Raw genomic sequence first — 27,015 nt, forward strand, 5'->3', positions numbered from 1 at the left:
TGCTGCTCTGGATTAGTTCACCCCCTCCCCCCCACCCACTCCACCCCGTCCCCCAGTTTACGCACGTCATCCTCCGTTCTGCCCGGGGGCAGCCATGGGATTTGTGTTCTCTTCCCCAGTCAAAATCACATCCACATTTGCATGTCTGGAAGCTAACTAACGCAGAGCGAGCGCATTTCAGAATTTCTGTCAATTTACTGAAATTAAATTAGTTCATGTATTCTACAGATCATTTCAGCACACACACACACACACACACACACACACACACACACACACACACACACACACACACACACACACACACACACACACACACACACACACACACACACACACACACACACACACACACACACACACACACACACACACACACACACACACACACACACACGTTTACAAAATGTGGACCTGCAATTTAGTCCGAAACATCCACTATTTTGCGATCGGTTTTGCAGAATGAACGCCCCCGAAACGGGGTGGTTCTGTGCGGTGCTGGTCTGGATATTTAACGGGTTTGGACATTAACAGTGTGACTGAGCGGCACTTCTGCTTTCAATAACTCCTCATTTTCGCCATCCGGACTGAGAGCCACTCTGTTCGTCTGCCACGTTCTCTGGCCTAAAACCAGCCCGCGGTCTCTGAGGCCTGTAACCATGGCAACTGTGTTCATTCAGCACTTGCAAATAATGACTACAATGTGTTTTCCATTTAGATTAGTTTTTTTTTTTGTAGCCAGACACACAGAGTCCATCTTAAGAAGCTCTTCATGGGGACAAAGAAACAAAGTGTTCCTCCATCAGCATTCAGAATCTTTCTGTTCAGTTTTGGGTTTTTTTTTTTTTTTTGCACTTTAATGATCGATCGCAACAAATGAATTGGTGACAGCTGAATGAGCAGATGATTTAACAATTCCCCATTCAGACGAGCACCTTCGCTACTGTGATCTGCATGGTTAAACCGCCAACAGCACCTTTACCATGCCCATATAGTACATTTACCATTACATACCCCAACAGCACCTTTACAATGCCCATATAGTACATTTACCATTACATACCCCAACAGCACCTTTACCATGCCCATATAGTACATTTACCATTACATACCCCAACAGCACCTTTACCATGCCCATATAGTACATTTACCATTACATACCCCAACAGCACCTTTACCATGCCAAAATAGTACATTTACCATGCCCATATAGTACATTCACCATGCCCATATAGTACATTTACCATGCCTGAACAGCATATTTACCATACCTGAACAGCACATTTACCATTGCATATACCTGAACGTTCATACAAGATTAAAAACAAATAAATACACATAAAAATAAAATCCATTTCCATGCCAACGGCAGCTGCTTTCTATCAAATAAAACCTGTGAATTAAAGGCAGGTCACCTCACTATAGACAGCTCCTGCCATTTCATCATCCTTTTCGCTGCAATAATCTAATTATTTCTGACAGGAAACAGGTCCTGTGGGGGCATATGCAGAAACTGCCGCAGTCAGGATCACCTGTAAATCTAATCACCACAGAGCAACAGGCTGTTCACGTCCCGGGACTTTCCTGGTCATTCGTGTTTGAGCGAAGAGGGATGAGGAACACGCAATATTCCAGTAACAGCATCTCTCCCGATCTGAAAAAGAGCAGAGTCTTGTTCTGTCACTGAACTCCTACAGTGGAGTGTGGTGGATCTTCCCTTGTTCAGTGTCTTCTCTGCATACCATTTTGTTGTCTCTTGTTGATTAGTATAACGTTGGATTCTTTGTTTTTCTTTTTTTCTATTTAATTGAGTAACATTTACAATACTCGGTGCAAAATGTAGACCCCCTATTTCTGTTCTTCAAAACACTGACACAGGACAGTACTGAACCGCACCCTAACCCTAACCCAGAACCCGTTTCTGCTCCCAGACTGAACCCGATTCTGCTCCCAGACTGAACCCGCTTCTGCTCCCAGACTGGACCCGCTTCTGAAGTATTCCCCTCTGAAGAAGGAAAAGATGAAACTCCTGTGCTGAATGCAGACCAGCGTTAGCAGGATTTTTTTTTCCTCATGAGAGAATTTCTGTTTATTTTCAGCGCGGTACTTTATCCATGTAAAGGTTACTGGCCCTTTTTGGACCACCCACAAGCGGTAGCCTGTGGCGCAGTTTGATTTTTCGGCGGTATCTGGGATCAATTAAAAGGAGCAGAAACCACAGGAATAAATGAGACCCAAACACACAGAACTCTCTCACGTCCTCGTGCTAATAAACGTGGGTCAGCCGAGAACACGACGCTGGGCGCCAAGCAACGTCCGCAGACGAGCCCGTTTCCTCGTCCTCTACACAGACGGCAAGTCACACGAGCATCTGCTCTTTATCGAGCTTCAGGCTCAGAGGAGGTACCCGTTACCTCGGGTAGCTGGACCGGGCCACGCTCGTATTCGGGGTTCGCCCCGGTGGATTCTCAGTCTCGTGTGCCCTGATTGGCTCAGGTGACGAATGAGTCCCGAGCTCACAGCACAGCTCCAGCTCACCTGGGACCCCGGTTCAAAGGTACCTGTCCAGGCTCTCATTTTAAAGGCACACTGAATAAAGCGGACAGCTGGCTTCAGAAATGAACGCTGCACAGATACGCGTTTCTTCACATCAGATAAAAAGAAATATTCTTAGAAGTTCTTTTTAACTGCAGATAAGAAAAATAGAAGCAGAAAAGCAGAAATCGACCCCCCCTCCTGAGATGGTAATATCCCCCCTAATGCAAGCTTGCATTAATGATTAGGAGGGCCTAGAATAACTGGCACACTCAGCTCAGTACACAATGTATATTTAATAAGCTGCTTCTGTTTAACTATTACAAAAACAACACAAAATTGCCCGTATTTACACATAGAGCAAAGAAAGAGAGATTTGTTTGTTTTTGTTTTATTCATTTATTTTAAGGGTACAGAGGCAAAGAAATGGTCCAGTGGTCTAAATCCTTTTAGAATAGCCCAATAAGAATTGCTTAATCACCCTGCATAGATTTGTCTGCACTAAATTGCATTAGATCCCTTTTATAGTAATGAGGTTTTACTATTGATATGCTTTATCATTGAGGGAAGGAAGGAAGATCGTCACCAGTGGAGGGCACTTAGCGCATGCCTGGAGAGTGCTTCAGTACATTTCGTGTTTCAGAAAAACACATGCACAGTATCACACAGCGCGTCCCACCTAATTAAACACATTTCAAAGAAACTCGCATATACACCAGATTCCTGCTAATTAGCAGATTCCAGGAGTTCTGTGATTCCATGTACATTCTCCACGTGGTGGAAACCACAGGGCTCCACGTGCGTGTGTGTGTGTGTGTGTTTGCGTGTGTGTGTGAGTGTGTGTGTTTGCGTGTGTGTGTGTTTGTGTGTGTGTGTGTGTGCGTGTTTGTGTGTGTGTGTGTGTGCATGTGTGTGTGTGTGGGCGTGTGTGAGTGTGTCTGTGAGTCACACACTCACACATTCTTTCACACACACACACACACACACACACACACACAGCCAGAGATAGAACATCACTGCTAACAATGCAATCACAGCTGCATGAAGATTTTTGAAGGCGTGAGGTTTGGTAGCCTGTCTGGCCTGAACACAGTTCAAGGGGTTCAGAATTGAGCTGAATAAAGGAAATGAAAGCTTAAGAAATTAACCTTAAAGGTCAGAATAACACCGACAATTACCCTCACAAAAAAGTGAGTACTGACTTGAGTATGTCGCACTGGGCTACAGTTGGGCACAGGGGTGACATGGCTCAGGAGGTAAGAGCGGTTGTCTGGCAGTCGGAGGGTTGCCGGTTCGATCCCCCGCCCTGGGGCGTGTCGATGTGTCCCTGAGCAAGACACCTAACCCCTAATTGCTCCCAACGAGCTGACTGGTACCTTGCATGGCAGCCTTTCACCGTTGGCGTGTGAGTGTGTGTGTGAATGGGTGAATGAGAGGCATCAATTGGATGAAAGCGCTTTGGATAAAAGCGCTTTGGATAAAAGCGCTGTATAAATGCGGCCCATTTACCATCTGGAGAAAAGCGCGATGCTGCGGATTATCCTGCGCCGCATGGACTGTACGGAAGCTTCCGGAAGGATGTCCCCAACGGGGATACAGAACATGTGGAGGAGGCCAGATAACACTCCGTATGGCATCACCGAAATCCAGCACAGCCCCCGCCCCCCCAGTGCCCACCCCCCCCATTCAACATTTTGTTTCAGTGGAGGGAAATTGCAACTCATTTTCATTTAAGTCAATGCTCCAGTTTAGCATCTGAAAACAAGGAACCTGATAAGGGGTAAATTGCTACTTTCAATTTCATACCCCATTTGGATGAGCAGCCAGTCTGCATCTCTGGGTCTGTACACTGATACCAACTGAAGCTGGAGTTCCCTCCTCCCAGCCCTAACGGACTGAGTCTATATATACTTCCACTGACTACAGCATTCTGGGAAGAACAGCATTCAAGAACTGCCCAAACTGAACATTAGAGAGCATGGGTCTCTGTCCTCAACATTACAGAGCACGGTTATCTGTCCAGAACCCTTATCAGAGACCAGAGAACACACTGAGCACGCCTCCAAACGCAGTCCACTTCACCTGAGATCAACCTGAACATCTTCAGCTCCACAACAGGCCCTTGAGCCACTCCAACACTGCTCCATCACTAAAGAACACAACAGACGTCAAGCCAGCCTAATACAACCAGAGAGAGGAGACAATGAACTGGCCAAGAACAGCTACACAAGGACATTCAGCATCACAACTTCTGCCAACTATTAAATCGAGAAGCTTTGTTCTTTGAGAAGCAGATACGCTTCTTCTGCAAGAGGTGACTCAGTCCCTTCTGTTTGCTTGTTATTTGAAAACGCGATCTTAGGTTTTCTTAAAAAGTCAGTTTGCAGTGTAGGGTTTACACAAAACATACAAGACAACAAGGATACCTGTAATTCATGTTACTTTTAGCACAAACTATTTGTGTAGCTTTCACATTTGTGCTTTAATGCCAGTTAGCCTTCCACTTTTCCCTGCTTTGGTGTTTGTTTAATTTCTTTGACCAATTACAAGTCGCAGAGAATATTACATCACAAGGAGGTCAAAGTTCACAAGATACTCATTGCTAGTCAGAGTAATAAAATGTCAGCACTGTCCTTACAGTTCTCAGATCATTTAAAAAGACTGATTCCAAGCAGCTGTTTAAATTAGAATAGAATTTAAGGTATCAGCAGTCTTAGAAAAAAAGCAAATAGCATTGGAAAGTGCAGAAAATTAGAATATTTGTACTTCAGGAGGACTGATGTAATGACATTCACTGCATACCTTCTGGAGAAAACTTGAGATTGAAATTGAGATTTCATATGGCAGTAAACAGCATGATAAAACTGAGCCATCTTCATCTTTTGCCTGCTTCACTACATTCAGTGCACTAGAGAATGGTGCCGGGTGCATTTTTACAAATTCAAAAGTACACCTGCAATTTTCCACTGTAATGGGTTTTCCGGTTTTGTGAAATAGGATATTAATTCAAGTACCAGCCCTGAAGTCAGGGCGCAGAAATCAAAGAGGAAAATGTTTCTCAGGCTCGTCTCGTCTGCCCGCGCGGGCACTTAATGCCCTGTTAGGCTTCGGGAGGAATGTGCTGTTTATTTTAGAGCGACTCCCATTCCAGGGCATTCTTTAAGGGATCAGACGAAGCCTAACGACTTGCCATAGTGCGTAATGGGGCACTCCCAAGCCAACATCACACAGACAGTGCAGAGTATCCTCACTATGAATCAGACCTCAGTAAAAACCACACACCCTCATTTCTGTCCATCAGCACTCCTGCGGATGAGTCCTGCGTAAAGGACACATGCGTGGGGTAATTTAATATCCTCACTCCAAACGCGTGGTGGCAGTGGGGCCCTGTTCCTGTCTGACATGTGGAAGCACTGAGGCCGGCCCCTTTGCACCGAGCCACAGGGGAAGACCCCGACCACAGGAACCACAGGAAGAAGCCAGCTGCCCAAGTAATGAATAACACTCCTCTGACTGAAACCGCAACGTTCTGACTCTCCTCTTCTCACTCCCCTCTCGGACCACGCCCATCCTCCCTCTCTGGCCACGCCCATCCTCCCTCTCTGACCACGCCCATCCTCCCTCTCTGGCCACACCCATCCTCCCTCTCTGGCCACGCCCATCCTCCCTCTCTGGCCACGCCCATCCTCCCTCTCTGGCCACGCCCATCCTCCCTCTCTGACCACGCCCATCCTCCCTCTCTGGCCACACCCATCCTCCCTCTCACGCCCATCCTTGTTCCTTACAGGCTAAGGGGACAGGCGATCACACTGCAGAAGCCATGCCAAAAAAGTGTGAGAAAATCAAATCAGTTTAATAACATTAAGCTGCAGACTAGCTTCAGACTGGACCGGGAGAGTTGCGATCGAGTCTCTGACTGAATCACATTAAACTAGCATCAGTAGCATTAGAGGCAGGTGTGCACAGACTGGGCATTTTCTTTTTAAGAGCTTTAAAAGCTACAAAATCTTGACTAAAAATCCTGTAGAGTATGCCAGGCATCAGTCATTATTTGTGTTTAGTACCAGAGGCAGAGACTGCCGTATGAAGGACACGGTGGGAGCTGGGTCTCTCATGTCCACTGAAAGCAACAGTAATTTTGGGAAAGAAGCCAGTTCATCCCAGCACGAGCAGTCAGTGCCACCACACCTCCAGTCAGCTGCCTGAAGTTTCTCCCCACTATTTAAGTTCCCAGAAATATCTTTTTTTTCTTGTCCTTAAAGTAGCTGTTCTTAACGTTTCACGGAAAGGCCATTTTGCAATGTTTAACCCTGTATATTTGTAAAACTACATAACATAAAACACCTGCACAACACCCCCCCCCCCTCCAAGACCACAACTGGTTTCTGTATAAAAGTTTACAAAAATGTAAAACTTCCCCCGACAAAAAGCTGACATTGCCTCAGAATGTTCACTGTTTTATGAGTTAAGATATAGAATATGTGATGGACAAACCTGTAGGCCAAAAGTAACTAAACTGCCAATTCAGCAGTAACTGTATGAAAGACGCCAGCCTACGGCATAAACAGACGCTGGGGAGGTTGTGTTTTAGTGCGCATATCGCAAATTTACTGCTGACTCAGCTCTCTAGTAAGCATGTGGGGGCAACTAAAACATCACATGCCATTCTAACAGAGGGTAAACTCAGCTAACACAGTAAGCTGCTGCTAAGAATGTTATTTGACCAAGATATTAAAAATCATGAAAACTGCATACATTTCATGATCCAAAATGCAAACCAATTTATCTGTGCTTCAAAGGCAAACTGTAATGTTGTCTATAGAAGAACAGGCATCCAGCTCTCAACGACACTGCAGCCCTAGAACATACATGCATGTCTATTTGAAGATGTTCAGGAAACACTTCTCTGTAGTGTAATACTTCAGATCTATTAGACAAACTGAAAATGTCCCCACAGGTCCATCACTAACAGGGGATGCACCAGACTAACTCCTGCTGCCCTTTTCACAACAACACAGAATTCAGGGAAGCAGGCATCCCTGTTCACATCACCACACACTCAAATATATCAGCTATTCAATACTGGCTAAATGTATAAACTGAAACAAAATAGCATGCTATAGTTTTCTAGCTCTGAAAACGTGCTCTAACCACTGGGTGTGCAAATGCTTTAAAACCTTATGGACAAAAACACTGGAGATTTAAAGTGTCCTTAACACATCATCCTAATTGTGTCTTTAACGCATCATCTTACCTATCCTTCATCATCCTCAGTTATTACTGAAACAGCATGTAAATAAAGTGAATATACCCTCTCAGCCTTTAGGCTTCTTCTTCTCAGCGCTCTGCTCTGGTTCTGGTTCTGGTTCTGATCCGGTCCAGAGCACGCGACAGAAAGTCCAGCAGACCCATGGAAGGTAAACAGCAGTGGTGCCCTTGGCTCAGCTGGATGGGCGACATGTGCTTTTTCATCAGGATGAATCTAACTGCACCCATCCATCACAAAAATGAATTCCTCTGAAAACAGAATCCTTGTTCTTGAGACACCTGCTCATAATTCAGAAAAGACCTCAGAGTATCTCATAAAGTACAGCCCTCTTGGTTACCCTCAAAGGAAGAGCATCTGAGGCCTACTAGACACAAATGAATGAGAATCTATTAGCCAATGATATACTTGTATCAGTCTCATTTTACAGTAAAAAGCTATTTTAATAACTTAGGAAATAATACGTCTGACCAAGCTGAAAGTACCGCTGCCGGGGATCGAACCCGGTTCTCTGCGGTGGTAGGCAAGTGCTTATACCTCTGCACTACCCAGACGGCAGAGGGTGCTAATTGTGGGAAAAAATGTAATGAAGGTTCACATTCAGCAAACGTTTTTGTTCAGTTGGCAGAAATATAGCTACGACTTAGATAAAATAATTTAAAAATCAACAAATGATTCTGGTTATCGTGGACGTGATCGGATTTGGGTCCCAGAATGAGTCTATAGTTCACTAGGCTATTTACGGGACCCCAGAAAGGCACAAGATTTCTAATTTGGGTCCAGATATTAAAACAGCTTAAGGGCAGAAAAGGGTTAGGGGGTAGAAAAGGCCATGTCTGGAAGAGGAAGAGTGTGGTATGTCTGGAAGAGGAAGAGTGTGTCATGTCAGTGGGAAACCCTGACATGGGCCACCAACCGACGTGCGGCACAAGTGTGAAACATGTCCAGCCAATCAGTGGCCTGGTGAATGGCATGTCCGGCCAATCAGTGGCCTGGTGAATGGCATATCCTGCCAATCAGTGACCAGGTGAATGGCGTGCTGTCACCACAGTCTAGCCAGCATGCTAATCGCTTTCCATCATAATCCAGGTTAAGCTACAGAGCTAAAGAGCTGGACGAGGGGCCATGTATCCTGACACCACATCAAACCCACCCTAACAGATTACAGAACCAGAATAAACCCATCTTATCTGACTAAACATTTCCTGAGATAAATAGTAAGATGGGAATTACAATTAATAAATTATGAAAAAGAACAAGAATTACAGACTTTGAAAGACAGGTTGTTTAGTGATACTGGACAGGCTATTCAGGTGCAAGTTTCAGGTGGATATTTCACAAACTGATTTCACCTTGTTCTGAGATGCGGTTGCTGGGCAACAAAGTTCTGGAGAAAAGTGGAGGTCATGATTCATGCTGGTGTATTAATCACACAAAACAGACGTAAATCCAGTGTATTAATCACACATAAAACAGACGTAAATCCAGTGCATTAATCACACATAAAACAGACACAAATCCAGTGCATTAATCACACATAAATCATGTGTAAGGTAAGGTGTCTTATACACCTGGCCTTCATGGTACCTGACAAGCACTTTTCCCATGAAGGTAATCAGGACTGCAGAGCGCTGTTATTCCAGACAAGAATTCATTTGACCATGAAAATGACAAATTCATCTTTAAGCGACAGAAAAGTCGGGCAGAAACAGCTTTTGTGGACGGTTCTTTAATTGAAAGGTGAATCGAGAGTAAGGCAGGCCAGAGGGTCTAACAATGAAATCAAAAGAAACATCCGGCTTTCAGTCAGGCCTCGTGTGAAATTCTGTTCATAAGCTCTGAGAGGACACAACACCGGAGCAGTTCAGGAAGTAATTACATTCCCTTAAAAACATCCTCCGTGGAGTCGTCAGAGATAAGTTATCTCATCCACACTTGCCACCTCACGCTCCCTTTGTTACTCTTCAGAAACGTGTGAGAAGGGAGACAGAAGTAAAAGTGTTGGCAGGGTGCTACAACCTTCTGGAGTACGTCCTGGTATTTCTGAAACAGCGCTGCACAGTAACGCCACAGAGCCCTGCCGGTCGGCCAGTTTCCATTCCCCCTGCCCCACGGCTGCACGCTGCAGAGAAACTGCAGCTTCCTGAGCCGTGCGCCGGGCCCCCGACATCATTAGTTATGTGTCCGGTGCACGCGATTGGCCGGAGTCTGCAGCAGCAAGGCGTAAGTGGATTGACCCTTGACCCCGGCATGGCGGGGTGAGGGTTTGTGGGTCAGGATTCCTCAGGTCATCGCTACATAAGCCTCCCACCGCGGCTGCGTCCGCGTGCGCCTCATTTCAGCGCGACCTGTAAGACATCTGCACACAGTGTGCATTCGCTTCTCATTCTGCCTGATAAATCAGACTTCATTCACCACAACACTGTTTGCCAATTTCAGCGGCAGTGAAACCGGCCTCTCTCCGGTAACGGACACACGGTGCGGTGCAGACCCTATGCATGCAAACGGTACTGGGCTCTGCGGCACGGGTCCAGGGAGGTCACGTGATGTCAGAGCACGGCACAGTTGGCTACACAAAAATAAAACACGGACACACGTCACATCCGGACACACCTCACATCCGGACACGCCTCACATCCGGACACGCCTCACATCCGGACACGCCTCACATCCGGACACGCCTCACATCCGGACACACCTCACATCCGGACACACCTCACATCCGGACACACCTCACATCCGGACACGCCTCAAAACTAATCATGTAGTCTAAAAGCGTCGGCGCTGAGGATCTGCGTATCATTCATGAGGGTGAGCAGCAGCCAGTTTGGGACGCATGCTGGCAAACAGAGAAGGGACACGGAAACGCGAACAAGTGTAAATAAGAGCAGCCTGACCTGACCAGCTCCTCAGCATTAACAGACAGACGGGCGATCCTCCTGTCATCACTCTCACCTGGCTGTCTCCCCGGCAACCAGGCACAAGCCATCGCGTTCCTTCCACCGGCCCAGAATGCACTTTAATTAAAGGCGCTGTCGCTACCGTTTAATTAGCCATTTCACGGATCTAAAATTAGAGGGCCGGGTTCATGTAGTGTCAAGTGTGCACTTCACCCTGACTGCGCAACTTCGACATGAAGTCGCTTTCTTCTTCTAGCATTAGTTAACTCGTCTGGCATCCACTGACATTAAAATCTGAAATCTAATTTGTCATTCAAAATGAAAAGCTAAACTGCACAGTTTTTATGAGACTACTGGCCCTCTTTAGGTGCACATAAAATAAAAGATCCAAAGAATATGAAGGTTCAGAAAAAAAAAAGCTAGAAACAACTCCACCTCATCCAACAGGGTCCACCTCAAAACAAAAAAACTGCCACCGTACGGGATCGCCTGTTCACTTTGAAAGAAGGGAAGACATCTGACCAATAGCGTGCCAGAATAAAAGTGTTGTTATAACCAGCTCCTCACACATTTAATTGGCAATGTCTTATCGGAAGAAATGGGGATAAAATATTTTCTTTGGGCTGTATGGATCAGTTTATACTTCAGGTCATCCTTGAGCTCACTGGAAAAGCCAGTGACTACGTGACCTTGGAGTTGAAGCATTAGTCCTATCACTTCCTCAGGGAAGCCAAAGATTCATATGTAAGTTGAGAACACTCCTTCCCAATACAAGTATGCACTGACCATAGGCCCCAACACACCACAGCCCCCCCCCCCCCCCCCTCCCAGCACCAATGACAGCTGCTCTAAGCATGTGCATGCATGTTTACACCTGCTTTCCCCCAGTAATGTGTGCAAACAGCTACAATGCCATTGTTAACAACTTTAATAAATCATATCTAATGCATATTTTATATTCTCTCTGTTCGAGTTCTTGTCGTCCTATATTCGGAAACCTGAATATTACACATTGAGACCAAAATTTGTGTTCTTGCGACTCACCACCCAAATGGGTACTCACACCTCCTCAACCCTTTGAAGAGCAGGTTCTTTGGAATGTTTTATTTTTCAGTGTTCTAGAACTCCATTACTTTCTATTACCAGCAGCGATTGTTCCGTCAGCATTAGAATGTCCAGTTAAGACCATTCTAATTGCATATTGGTGGTAACCCGCACACCTTAAAGGGTTGATACTGCAGGTGCTGAATATCACAGCTCTACAGGTGACACGATCTCTGCAGCCTCACGGGGCCTTGACTCCGCCCCTAACGGTTTCCCAGCCAGAACCAATGATGTATAATTAATTTCCCGTCATATTTCCCTGCCGCCACTGTGACATCATCCCCACTTTCTTTTCACCCAATCAAATGCAGCCTGACTGGTTGCAGAAAACAGCCCTTGTGCAGCAGCTCCCTGTGTGCGTACGCACTGCGTTTGCCCCAGGAGTCTGCAGACCTACAGAAGCACGCTACGATAACAGTGTTATGCATTACATAACATCTCCATAACATCTCCATAACATCTCCTGCAATTCTAGTGAAACGTTAGACACACCACAACTGGAGCAAAGCCACAATTATGCCTACTTTAGACATTATATAAAAAAGGATTATACACTTTTACATAAGAGGAGTTAGAGAACCTTAGTCAAGTAGCACATTTATATTGTCCTGGAAAAATACAATCAAAGCCTTGGTTCAGCATAAAGGACATACTGCACCATCAGATTCATGTTACAAACAGCAGGTCATTTATTGGTCAGTTCAAATGCAGTATTTTCAATATTATTTCATCACTAAGATTATTTATTCAAGACTGAATATGTCAAATTTGAGAACCAGGAGTCAGTAATTTTAATAAATACATTCAGAGCAATTTAAGGACATGAAGTACTGGGGAAATGAGTTCAGCAGGAGCAATCAGTAAAAATTACAAGGTTCGGAGAGTTCACTGCCTGCTGAATTACTCTAATCAACTGCATTCAGTCCTTTTTTGACAACTCAATTCCAAAAATTATTTGATTAAATTTTGTGAATAGCTTGAGTTTTAAGGCCACGTCTTCTGCATCCCCCTATGTTGATAAAGATCACGCTAATTTGCAAGCTGTTTCAAAAAATACATTCATACACACTTGGACAGTTTGTGCAGATGCAATAGGGAGCTAACTAGCCAGGTAGCTATTTTGCTTATTCATGTAATGTCACATCATGTCGGAATTCAAGTTAGTTTAGCGACAATGAGGAGTTTAATAGTTTATCTATTGTTGAGACTAGCTATCACAGAATTATTAGCATTTATTATGAAGGTTGCAGGTTTGGATTTGTACAGTTTTCACATCTTCCGTGTGCTGTCCTTTGTGTTTTAAAAAAAAACAACGCTTCCATTTAGCTGGAAGACACGGCTTGCGCAGTTAACTAAAACATGATTTATTAAACGCAACCAGCTGCACGCTCCGTGGAGCGGGTGCCAGAGGGAGACAGTGTGCTGAGCGACATGAACACAGCGCGTCTGGAGCGAGCCAGTTTCCGCTCGCGCGTCACATCCTAAAAATACGCGGAAACTCAATCCACACACGCACGAGACTACTAAAATTATTCAGCGCGTATTCCGGCAGCTGAGACGTGTCAGTTTCTCCCCCGGTAACGCCACATCTGAAACTCACAAACTGCGGCTCTATGAAGGGATCTACACGCAAAAAAGGAGCTAAATTATGCATAATTAGGGGAATTGGGAGACATCATTGTGCGTTGTAGAAGGAAAAGCTACAATTTTGGGACTGCTTCACCTTTCAGAAAAAAATTGGCCTTGATATACTGCTCTATTGCAAATAATAATCCAAGTTAACCTTTACCATCGGTCAGGGTGACAGAAAGAACACTACAAGCTGGTTAAACCTGGCTTTATCTTTGCAGCAGAACGGATGAGTCCTGCTGGAATAGAAGGCTCCGAGTGCTAGCTGGGTGAAATGGCCGCGAGAAGCAGTCAGGACAGGCCACGCTCCACACTGAGGTCGCGTATAGTGTGGCTTCACCGTAACGCTTTTGCGTCTTCCAAACAGGGTAACCAAGCAGCTGCAGCTTGGACAGAATGGATCTGCAAGATTTCTCCCCAAACCAAACAGAAAGCAGATACTGCTCCAGCCCTTAAGTTATTGCGCTGGCAACCAGTTTGCTTTGGAATCGATTGCTAAGTCCTTTTACCCTTTTACTTGTGTTTTTTTTGTGTGTTAAAAGCCCCTAATGGTTCAGCAATCAATGAGACAATGAGTCATTAGTATCCTTATGGACAAAAACAAGAAGTGAAAAGCTCTGTACTATGGACACCCAGTTTCCTCTGCAGATAAATACATTTTACTTGAGTAAATGCCACACAAAATGGCTGAAGAATCCACACGTCTCTGCAAGGGTTCAATTTTTTATGAATGTGTTGATTGAAGGTGGGGGTAATGAATGAATTTAAAAGTAAACACCATTCGTGGGTCTGGATGGGGCCCATTTGTCTGCTATCCACTCCAGGCTACACCGGAGCCAGCTGTGGCCGGCAGCCCCGCACAGAAATCGGCTCTAGCGCCACCCGGGGGCCGGAGGATGTTTAGTCAGCCAGGATGACTGCATCTCATTGCACACCAGCGACCCCTGAAATGCCAGGAGTGCCGATATATACGATTGGGATGCTACCATCTTACAAAGATCAGTGAGTGTAGGAAAGATGCTCACCTGCACGTGCTGAAGGCCCGGGGTCCAGACAGCCAGCACCCCCTCCCCCCTCTCTCCCCTTCACATGTCCTGCTGGGGGAAGCGGTCCCCCCCGTGTCCTCTGGAAGAACGAGTTACCTGCAGCCAAAAAAAAAAAAAAAAGAGTAAAGACGAGTAGTAGAGTAAAAAAGGTTCAGCATCAGCAGCCTCCCGCTAAATAAGGTAAGATTTCCATAGTCCTGAAGCCTATTACATTCAGAGTAATCCAGTAAAGAGATTTTGACTTGCTTTTGGTTCACCGAAACAGGCACTTTCCAAACAAATTAATGTTCAAACAGTCCTGCAAATTGGCCAGTAAATCTCGTAAACCCGCAGTTTTACACTAAACCTGTTAAAATAGCAGGTTTTTTTAAAAACTGCCCTTAAAAAATTCTCCCAAAACACATAATGCGCAGAAGTCAGCAAACGGCACAGTCCTCTCTCTGAACGCCCAGAGAAATGAGTTCACAGGTCGCCGTTTGTTAAAGAGGCTTTAACAGCTGAACGCTTGTGGTGTGAGTCTGGAGACCTCAGAATGGTCACTGTGGCAGTAGTTCGCTGCCAAATCCAATTTGCAAGCCTAACAATACACAACAGATTGACGGACAAGTCGATTAAGACCTGCCTTCTCCGGCCCCAAGCACTACCCTCGCCCACAGAACAACCCTCAATGCTGCGGGTGGACACACCTCAGACCATCACTGGGTGACCCTGCTGTACAGGATTGAGACACGATCGCACACACCTCAGACCATCACTGAGTGACCCTGCTGTACAGGATTGAGACACGATTGCACACACCTCAGACCATTGCTGAGTGACCCTGCTGTACAGGATTGAGACACGATCGCACACACCTCAGACCATCACTGAGTGACCCTGCTGTACAGGATTGAGACACGACCGCACACACCTCAGACCATCACTGAGTGACCCTGCTGTACAGGATTGAGACACGATTGCACACACCTCAGACCATCACTGAGTGACCCTGCTGTACAGGGTTAAGACACGACCGCACACACCTCAGACCATCACTGAGTGAGCGTGCTGTACAGGGTTAAGACACGACCGCACACACCTCAGACCATCACTGAGTGACCCTGCTGTACAGGGTTAAGACACGACCGCACACACCTCAGACCATCACTGAGTGAGCGTGCTGTACAGGGTTAAGACACGATCGCACACACCTCAGACCATCGCTGAGTGACCCTGCTGTACAGGATTGAGACACGACCGCACACACCTCAGACCATCGCTGGGTGACCCTGCTGTACAGGATTGAGACACGATCGCACACACCTCAGACCATCGCTGAGTGAGCGTGCTGTACAGGATTGAGACACGACCGCACACACCTCAGACCATCGCTGGGTGAGCGTGCTGTACAGGGTTAAGACACGATCGCACACACCTCAGACCATCGCTGAGTGACCGTGCTGTACAGGATTGAGACACGATCACACACACCTCAGACCATCGCTGAGTGAGCGTGCTGTACAGGATTGAGACACGACCGCACACACCTCAGACCATCGCTGAGTGACCGTGCTGTACAGGATTGAGACACGACCGCACACACCTCAGACCATCGCTGGGTGAGCGTGCTGTACAGGGTTAAGACACGATCGCACACACCTCAGACCATCGCTGAGTGACCGTGCTGTACAGGATTGAGACACGATCACACACACCTCAGACCATCGCTGGGTGAGCGTGCTGTACAGGATTGAGACACGATCGCACACACCTCAGACCATCACTGGGTGACCATGCTGTACAGGGTTGAGACACGATCGCACACACCTCAAACCATCGCTGGGTGACCCTGCTGTACAGGATTGAGACACGATCGCACACACCTCAGACCATCGCTGGGTGAGCGTGCTGTACAGGATTAAGACACGACCGCACACACCTCAGACCATCGCTGAGTGAGCGTGCTGTACAGGATTAAGACACGACCGCACACACCTCAGACCATCGCTGGGTGAGCGTGCTGTACAGGATTGAGACACGACCGCACACACCTCAGACCATCGCTGGGTGACCCTGCTCATCGGGGAGTGCTCATTTTTTAAAATGCAAATTCAAATGAGGAATTCCAGTACCCAGAAACTGTAAAATCATCGATTACAAGAACGCTCATATAGCCCTTAGTTAAACACACAGGAGGCCAAATTCACAGAACAACCAAATTATTCAATTTGTAAAAAAAAAAAAAAAAAAAGACTGCACTTCAAAATGAAAAATTATTGTATCCAAAGCCAATCCATCATGTTCACAGCCGCAGATGAAACAGATATGTAATTAATTAGCTAATGGCAATAAATCACTGGACTTCCTCCTGGCAACGCGCTGTTGGTTCTGGTTTTGTTTTCTAGTGACATGCGGTTTCCTAAAAACTCCAAAACACACTAGCGCCGTGTGCAGGGAATGAAAGGTTTCCTCTAACACAGGCACCGAGCACAGGGAATGAAAGGTTTCCTCTAACACACAGGCACCGAGCACAGGGAATGAAAGGTTTCCTCTAACACACAGGCACCGAGCACAGGGAATTAAAGTTCTCCTCAAACACAGTTTTCCCTTTCACAGCCCAGCGCTTCCGAAGGCAAACTCCGGCCAGCAGCGCTTAGTGTTCCGCGTGACAGGCTGCTTCCCATACAGCAGTCTGTACAGCAGTCTGTACAGCAGTCCGTGCAGCAGCCTGTAAAGCAGTCCGTACAGCAGTCCGTGCAGCAGTCCGTTCAGCAGTCTGTACAGCAGTCCGTTCAGCAGTCTGTACAGCAGTCCGTTCAGCAGTCTGTACAGCAGTCCGTTCAGCAGTCCGTACAGCAGTCCGTTCAGCAGCCCATACAGCAGTCCGTGCAGCAGTCCGTGCAGCAGTCCGTGCAGCAGTCCGTTCAGCAGTCTGTACAGCAGTCCGTTCAGCGGTCTGTACAGCAGTCCGTTCAGCAGTCTGTACAGCAGTCCGTTCAGCAGTCTGTACAGCAGTCCGTGCAGCAGTCCGTGCAGCAGCCCATACAGCAGTCCATGCGGCAGCCTGTAAAGCAGTCCGTACAGCAGTCCGTTCAGCAGTCCGTGCAGCAGCCTGTAAAGCAGTCCGTACGGCAGCCCGTACGCGTGGGCGGGAGATCCGGGAGGCCTGCAGTTGGGCGTTTATCTGAGCATCCTGCCACAGGACGGCTCCACAGGGGGTAACGGGCCGGATAAAGAGGGGCGTTTCCCCCGAAAACAAGCCTCTTCCAGGGCAACCTCCGCTCTTTCAGGAGGCAGGAGTGGGAGGAAGAGTCATGGGTCTGTTTTCCCGCTCGATCTCCCTGTGGCGGGAATCCAGTCCACATTCGCCCTTAACTCTGCTTACTGATTAAATGCAAATGCTTAGGTTTTGCACACAAATGCAGTTTTAAAAGTTAATTTGGGTGACTGTTGAACTCACCAAACCGTGAATGAAAAGCAAATGCTTATATTCCATCAAGAGTCAAACTTAAGGAAAAAAGCAGATTGAATCCAAGCACATATCCTGGATGATGAATTGAGTGATGGAGGCGAACTCATGTTTTCAGTTCAAACACGAGGCCTCTCTTCTGTACAGAACAGACAGTTCCAGCAAAACACGGTACAGCCGATTTCTAAACCTTATTATGCAGGGTGCACATAGGATTTTCTTTATAAAAAACTAAGCAATTAGAAGACAAAATGTATCTTTTTTTGGGAACAATAAAATGTGGTTTTGTAGAAGAAAAGGCTTCATACCTTCAGAGATGAAGACTGTGAACCTGCACTCTGACCAGTAGCTGGAGATGCAATGACAGTGAGCCAGAGAAGGGGGCACAGACACATGCACTCTCTCTAACACAATCGCGCACGCACACACATGCGCGCGCACACACACACAGACACACACAGTACTGATGCTCTGTTAGCTGAAATATTCAGTGTTTAGGAGCTAAAGGGTGGTAACTGGCCATTTTATTTTGCTTTTCTCTGTTTTCTATTTTTGAATCACTTCTATTTATGGAGTCAGTCACTCAGGAAATGAGTTTACATGGCCGTCCGTTGCTTCACTGTCAGTCTTATTCATAACTGCTTCTGAAACCAAATTATTGCACAATCACAGCAATAACTCCCTCAGCAGGCAAACACACTCCATTAAATGACGTGAGCAGTCATTTTTCCATATAAACATGTTTTCTCCATTCTGTTGCAAGCCACCGATGTCCTCAGAATGACGTCAGGATCGGTTCTTTCTAAAGGAAATGCTTCTGGGCCGTGACATGGCTGTGAAATACAGCAGATTATGGCACAGAACCAAATCTGTAATAGATCTGTATCATGTGTAAATGCATTTAGTCTTCAGTCAGAATAAATCCAATATTTCTTTTGGTCACGGAACACATAATAAAATAAATCTGTCGATGGAACTATGGACTGCACATACCTGGGTGTATGCCGATAATTTTGCGCAACCGAGTATCATTTAGGCTACATGGTGATTCCCAGCATCAGGTGATAAATTGTCGTATTGTGTAAAGACACCTGTCAAACGGTGAGACCGTCTATGCGATGACGAACAGTGCTGTCAGAGACACACATACAGCATATTTCTGAGGGATTACTGAAGGCCTGCAAACAAATCTGCTTAAATACTTGCGTGACAAGAAAAACAACGCTATACAATTAAAGTGGTGGCCAGCCTCTGAAGGTCTGCGATTATGAAGCCGTTTGAAGTTGTAAAACGATTCAGGGGCTTAGCGAAGCGGGGGAAAGGGAGGCAGGGATCTCCATCTACTGCTCTGCGGAGGCATTAGACCGGCCCGGAAAATTAATCCAGCAAAAACAGCGCTTCTCACACCCAGGAAGGTTCCCCGCACTAGTGATGAACAATTACGGATTCGCGAGGTTTCACCACACAACGGAGAGCGCGAGCTTAATGACCGCGATTTCCATTATCTTCGCAAGAGGCGTCGGCGAATCAGAGCTGGAGCAGTCTTCCACACTCTGTGTCCAATCAGGCTGCAGGACGATCAGCCCACTGCACCAGTTATACGCGTCCTTCTGTGTATGTTATGCAAATGGAGCTCTGAATAGTAATACGCCACATAGAGGCTTAAGAGAGGCCTCACATTCTGGGGTTTCTTGATATTTTTAGTTTTAGTGCACGTTTTTATTTTCCCAGAAAGTTTTTTGCGTTCAATGAAAAATATTTTTGGTGTTTGCAGACGTTTCTGAGGAATGACACATAAAAACTGTCTGGGCCAACTGAAAACACACAGGAAAAGAATATAAGTTTATAAAAGAATATAAAAACCCAGGAAAATCAACCAACGCTTTATGGACAGGGATATAACCTGAACGATGCCATCAACGAGAGAACCATGGCCAGCAATGTGTTATGAATATTGTTATATCACATTCCGAAATGAAAATATTTCATAATAGCCTCATGAAGGAAAAGGGCTGGATGCCAATGAGAAAACAAGATTGATTAATAAAAACAATGTGTAGACCTACATACCCACACACACAAACACACACTCACACACACACGCTGTTTAAACTGCATTACTAGAAGGGATAAAATAAAATGCACCATGGGAGCAGCGCACAGATGAACATAATCTTCCGGAAGAGGATTTACGCGGCGCTAACTCTGCCGCGCTAACTCTGCTTCGCTCCGACTGGCACCGTTAGCTTTAATGGCCACCAGCACTGCGGTCTTTCTTGTTGAGAGGCGAATTTCCGTTCCCATTTTAAAATACGCAGATGACCGCCTACAGTGAACCCTGACAGTATCGTGCGCACGCAAGCCGAGAAATCTCACATTTCCCCCGCAGCAGCTCTGTTAATTATACGTGTGTGGCCGGCATTCTGACCCAGCACTCAGATCCTGCGCTCTGACCCAGGGTTCTGACCCAGCGCTCGGACCCAGGGCTCAGACCCAGGGCTCGGACCCAGCGTTCTGACCCAGCGCGGCTGAGAGGGGTTGGGACTAAACAGCTCTGGGTGGAGGGCTAATAACAGAAGTGAACCACTGCTCGACCGCAATGCTGCTGGGCAGCGGCGCGAAATTCCCCCCAAAAGCGCAGGGCTGGCTACATGGCCACCGGCACACTGGAGTCGCCTGCCACGATGGCGCGTGCGGTGAGCTGCGGCTGTGAAGCCAAGCGGGACATAATCACAGCAGCAGAATGACATGTGCTTCCCCGCGGCACGGCACCCGATGCCGCGAACATCACTCCTTTTAACGGGGCCCAATCATAAAAGAGCTGCCCCCCCAGCCAAACCATGCAGTGGTCACGTACTTAGGACCGCATCACGCAGCACAGAGCCATCACAGCTCAGAAACCTCCCAACCTTCACCTAACATCACGCTCTGGGTATTACCTGGCCCTTCAGGATTGCTATGGCTGGCATTCACATCTACAGAAACCTAAGGACTGCGAAGGTGAAGGTGTGTTTACCTCACACCACCTGATGACCGTGACAGAACTTTAGCGCTCGTAACGGTTTGGATCTTTTGGAAAGAGGCTCTTGAGAAATTCTCCAAAATGGCCCCTGTAATTAATTACAGCCCACGTTTAGCTGAAAGCAGCAGCCGTTTAATTTCTCTTTCTGCAGGGGAATGCAGCTTATTGCACTGCAATTCATCTCCGCATGCCAACGTTCGCTTCCCCGGAAATGTGCCGCTTAGCCACCGCGAGCGTGGCTGCAGGTGCAGAGCTCCCGCAGGTAGGGCTACAGGTAAGGAGCTCCCGGGGGCGTGGCTACAGGTAAGGAGCTCCCGGGGGCGTGGCTACAGGTAAGGACCTCCCGCAGGTAGGGCTACAGGTAAGGAGCTCCCGCAGGTAGGACTACAGGTAAGGAGCTCCCAGGGGGGTGGCTACAGGTAAGGAGCTCCCGCAGGTTGAGGCTACAGGTAAGGAGCTCCCGGGGGTGTGGCTACAGGTAAGGAGCTCCCAGGGGCGTGGCTACAGGTAAGGAGCTCCCTGGGGCATGGCTACAGGTAAGGAGCTCTCGCAGGTTGAGGCTACAGGTAAGGAGCTCTCGCAGGTTGAGGCTACAGGTAAGGAGCTCCTGCAGGTTGGGGAGAAACACACCACTCCATAGGAGGGGGTCGAGTCCACGCCAAGCTCTCAGACTCGCCTGCGTAAAGATGCCCCTCTCAGTGCCCAGCGGTGCTGGACAGGCCAGTCTGCAGCTGAAGGGATGTATTTTTGGAGCAAGGCCCCTTCTCGCTTCATTTGTCACAATAGCTTGGCGGGTCAATTTTTCTCATTCCAAATCTCATCAACGTCCGCGGCTTTTTAAAACACCGCGCGTGGGATTGGGGGGGGGGGGGGTTCTTCATGTACACGAAGGCCACCCCGACAATGGAGTTTTGAGAGGAGAATCAGGAGATTACTTCGCTCAACTTCTCGTCAAGTGGCCAATTATCCGGCCGATCGATGCTAATCAACAGCCCGGCACCTTCCGCGGGATCCGAAAGCGCACAAACACCCCTCCCACGGGACCGCGCGGGCAGAATACCGCCACTCCGGCACTCCCCCCCCCCCCCAGATCAATCCCAGCCTGCAGAGGAACATCCTGCCAGTGATTAATCTCCAGGTCTGGAGAGGCAGAGAGAGTCAGACAGCCTCCCAAACGAGACAAAGCCCCAGACCGTCTGCTTTAAACGCTCCAGTCCACACAAAGCCCATTCAGCAGGGCTACTTCAGGATCACATGACCACACACATGGTATTGGAGTGATATAGAACCCTAACCCTAACGTGTGCTGATCACTTATCAGCCTTAATGAATGCAGGTGAGCGTGTGCTGGAGGTTCTGAGCTTTTCACCATTCAGAATATTCAGGCTCAGGCTCTTCATAAACCAAACTCTTGCAATCAAGCTCAGAATAAACAAAAACCATACACCTATCTGTCTCTCTCCCTCTCTATCTGTCTCTCTCTTTTTCCCTCCATCTCTCTCTCTCTCTCTCCCTCTCGCGTGTCGGCAGACAGCAGGATGTTTCAGAGCGTACTGGATGTGAGACAAACCGTGCCGCTCAAACCGCCTTTAGTGATGTCATGAATGACACGCAGTTCCAGGCTCTGGAATGCAGGCAGTGCAGGAAGCTGTTCAGCTTAGAAGTGTTGTTTTTCCATCACCAGAAAGCATCATTTTACGCAGGCCTGTCTATCATCTATCATTTTACGCAGGCCTGTCTATCATCTATGCACCTGCGGTTTCCCAAATACCACAGAATACAATTCAACAGAAACTTACAACAGAATATCACATAACAGGAAAAGACCACATAACAGTACGTGATAAATATAATACTCTTCAGATGAAAGCATAAAGGACATATTACATAAAACAAAGAACACTCAGTCTGACTTATGACACACAAATAACAACAGACTACAGAGAACAATGACAATAGAAGTTCAGTAGATGCGTTATAAAGGTATGCAAATATTACACACAAATATTATTATAAGTTTATTATTTAATATTACACAAGGTTATTACTCTTCTTGCCACCCCAGGTCTGGTACAGAAGCCTGGCCGAGCTGTGCCAGTGCCCGCTGTGACTGCCAGTGCCCGCTGTGCCCATGCCCGCTGTGACTGCCAGTGCCCGCTGTGGCACCCAGTGCCCGCTGTGACTGCCAGTGCCCCCTGTGGCAGCCAGTGCCCGCTGTGACTGCTAGTGCCCGCTGTGGCTGGCAGTGCCACTGGAGGGGAACATGACTGGGCACAGCACCAACAGGACGGCCCTCGTGTCTAGCAGGCTCCGTCCGCCCGGGTAAAAATGTGCCCGGCTTTGTTCTGCCTTCGGCTGAACCAGCTGATGAGCCATATTTAACCACAGTGTTTGGGTGGCCCGCTTCCATAACCCTCTACGCGAATATCATAAAATATTCTACTGCAATAAAGAATGCCTTTGTTTTCTTTCTTTAATAGACTCTGCATTCAAATAATTACGCTTATTGAGGTTACAATGTGTTTGAGTTCATGAAGATCCATTTGCTAATTTTGAGGACCTGGCTTTTTCCTGAAAATGTGATCTTGGAATCATTTAACTTGTCACTTGTATGCTCAAGTCCTTGTCAACAATAAGGCAGACAACTATACTAAATAAGGGTCAATTAGAGAGCTGGCTAGCATAAGCGTGCAAATTTTAAAAGCAAGAGTGTCCGGTCTTAACCCCAAAGGGTCATTGTGGGAGCAGAATCACATGACTTAATTGATCACGGTTGTTGATTGAAGGCCGTGATTAGTTAATTGGTCGCATCGTGTTGTGATGCTGGGTTAGAATGAAAGACCAAAAGCCTGCACCCATACAAGCCTTCCTCAGACGTGATTGGATGTCCTCGTGGGTTCACCGGGCTGATTAAGGCATGCTGATTGCCTGTGTGATGATTGCTTAACAAGCAGCTTCAGGAAGCTGAGTACCTGCACTTCCTCTGGGAAGTCCTCTGGGATGGCAGAGAAAAATCACCTCCTGCTGCTGGAGGCTGGAGCTAAAGGCTGAAGTCAAGCTAATGTCACGGCCTGATGAACAGGTTATGAGCTCCACACACAGGGGCAGAATCAGGGCCAGCGGTCTGTTTATTTACTCAGGCAGGTGAACCGCCAAAGCGCTAACCTGCACTCAACCTCAACAGCAGCATGCACCAGGAAGCCAGTGCGAAAAATCCGATCTGCGCAACCAAATTACAACACACAGTACAAATGTGCTATGTTCCGTGCTACAACAAAGTAGCCAACGTTCGTTTGTTGTGGTTTGTCAGTTTTGGATGAAAACAAAAGACACTGGATCAACCGACACTGATTTTTCTGTTGGGTTTGCAAAATGGAGAAAACATTTTCACAGTTAAAAATTGTAATTTTCTTTTTGGATGGGATGATCTTAGATCATTGTGTAGGTCTGAATGCTAATGAGCCAGCTAGCTACATGACCTGAACTTAATTATCACTTTTTTACTGTTTGTGCAACAACAACATTTTCAGCTCCTGGCTTCCTCCCCTTTGAAAACGCTCCTCATGCAAATATTGGGAGGATTAGAGAGATGCACTAGAGAGTCTGAGAGTCTGCTAATTAGGTACAGGACTGTTTTTAAATACAATAAAACCTCAGGACTCCAGGGGCACGGTCATGGAGCTCACTGGTAAGAGCTTTAGCCACTTTCAGTTCTGGGGCGTCTCTGCCTCTTGGGTCCTACCACTGTGAACCCCAGTCAGACTCTGCTAATTACAGCCAGAGCTCCTACCTGTGATGCTACTGGGGGCAGGTACTTAATCCCACAGACGGGGGTGGAGGGAGGGGGTATCTTCTCATGCAGCAGAGAGTCATCACAGCTCAGGGAATCAACACCCCCCCCCGGGAAGATTGGCCACACTACAGACTGGGCTACACTAAGAGCAGAGAGCAACCTTTACACTGAACCACTAAACACAAACAGCTCTTACGCAACAAATTACAAGATCACATACAAACGGAAATACCTTCTCCACTCTTTTGGACTCAGTGATTTAAAATGCGTGACTCTCCCGTACGGGAGATCTTCCTGCATGCCAAGCAACTGAAAACAATTTTGGATGTCTTTCCACTGAAACAAAGGGATGATGGATGAGGATGGTTTGCATCTTTTATCATGCAGTTTACAATCCCAGAACTCTCAATGCTGAAGGAGAAAAGGTCAAAACAGCACCCAGCAATGTGGAGCCACCACCTGGGCCTGCAAAACAGCACCCAGCAATGTGGGGCCCCCACCTGGGCCTGCAGAACAGCACCCAGCAATGTGGGGCCCCCACCTGGGTCTGCAGAACAGCACCCAGCAATGTGGGGATGTGACCATGAGCACAATCATAACCAACCGCGGGGGACAAAGGAGCAGGATGCAGGCTGGGAAATGCGCCTAATCTGAATCTGTATGTAAAGGGACAAGAATGTATTTCCCAGCAAGTCGTAAAAATCTGTTGTGGATAAGTATGTCAAACGAGCCAAATTTAGTTATCAATGCTACTCAGTTCAGAAACCTGATGATGGATTCCTGAGGCCCCAGTCAATCAGCACTTTCCCAGCAGACCTCCACAACATCTAGTTTCCCGGAAAATAAATGAGCAGATTTAGCAAAACATTTAATCACTGTTACCTGCCATCTATCTGACTGTGAGATTGGGACACAATGGGGAAAATGACCTCCTGTCATTTTAATGCCAGAGAGGAATTTTTGAAAAGTCTCTGCTTTCATAAGAATGGAAGTGGAGCATCTTCTGCAAATTACAGCAAACGAAGGGCTGGCACCATTTGTAAACAATTAGACAGCACAGAGACGCAAGGAGAGGTATTATCTGCAGACCATCTCTGGTGTTCATGGCACTGTGGCATCAGTGCTCTCTGAAATAGATGATTAATTTCATTATGGCTGAGACTGATGTGCTATATGCCAAAGGCTTCAGGCCACAGGAAGGACATTCTCTGTTGCCGGGAGACCTTAGAACCGAGCAGGTGATAAAACTTAATGGCTTAAAATAAGCTAAAAGCTTTTTGCGGACTGCTGTTGAAAAGAAGGATCTGCTGTTCTCTATTTCCACAGAGCCATGGCAGGGGGAAGGCCATTCAGAGACTACAGACACCGTACAGACACGTTCGAAACGTAACCTTCACACGCTATTAAAAAGTCCTGTTTATCTATAGGGCCAACGCCACTGCTAACATCACCCTGTTTTACATTATAGCACAAACACAACCAGATTTACACATTCACGGCAGAGGTATGAGCACAGATGTCAATTTATGAAAGAAAAACGTATTTTATTATTAAGGAGAGAGCTCCCGTCTGGGCAGTTACTGGGTCTCTAGCTTCGTTTGGTAAAAACAAAGCAAGAAAAAAAAGTTTCAGATGACTATGGTTATGCTACTTTTTGAGAAGAACATTTTCTCTTAATTTTCAGTATCAGCGATGTTGGTCTCAAACGAATCACCTTTCTGGTGCACGAATGCTGCCCGCTCGTTTTGGCCAATCACAAGCCACAGTCTTATCTTATGGCCACAGCCTTATGGCTGGCTTTTAGCCGCAAACAGCTGATAGTGACATCATCACGTGTCCCTTCTTTACAGCACAAGATGGATCCCACAGAACCACTGCAGAAAGGCTCATAATATTTACAGGACTTCGACGGAAAGGCATAAAATATGTTCCTTTATCTTCGCAGGACAGGAGAGTAATTAACACACATCTTTATTTCCCTTGAGAAATTATTAGGCTGTGGTGCTGGTGCTGGTGCTGGGGAGGGGGGTGGGAGAGACAGCGGAGGGGAGAACACTCGTACCCCTTTCACACAGAAGAAAAAAGGAGTTTTCGAGACGGCTTCGATACCGCACTTATGTCTGTGTGAACACTTTGCGTGTTTTCTCCTGTGGGAACAGACAGCAGCATCGACGACTGCTTTCTGGGCGGCGTTCGAATTACGTTACAGATCTGCGTTCACGCGCACCTCTCTCTCAACCGAAAAAATGGCATACAGAGGAAATACCTGGAC

At 46.9% G+C, this 27,015-nt stretch overlaps 1 protein-coding gene across 4 annotated transcripts in view; it reads right to left on the reverse strand.

The window, feature by feature from the left end:
* The window catches only part of LOC118218032 (zinc finger MIZ domain-containing protein 1-like), a 71,915-nt gene that overhangs the window by 37,774 nt on the left and 7,126 nt on the right, over positions 1-27,015 (reverse strand). For all 4 annotated transcript variants that reach the window (XM_035400370.1, XM_035400369.1, XM_035400372.1 and 1 more), the window contains exon 2: positions 14,460-14,576. The gene's annotated coding sequence lies outside the window, so the exon portion shown is untranslated. The remainder of the gene's footprint in view (positions 1-14,459; positions 14,577-27,015) is intronic.

The sequence above is a fragment of the Anguilla anguilla genome, chromosome 18 (assembly GCF_013347855.1).
Source record: "Anguilla anguilla isolate fAngAng1 chromosome 18, fAngAng1.pri, whole genome shotgun sequence".
NCBI lineage: Eukaryota > Metazoa > Chordata > Actinopteri > Anguilliformes > Anguillidae > Anguilla > Anguilla anguilla.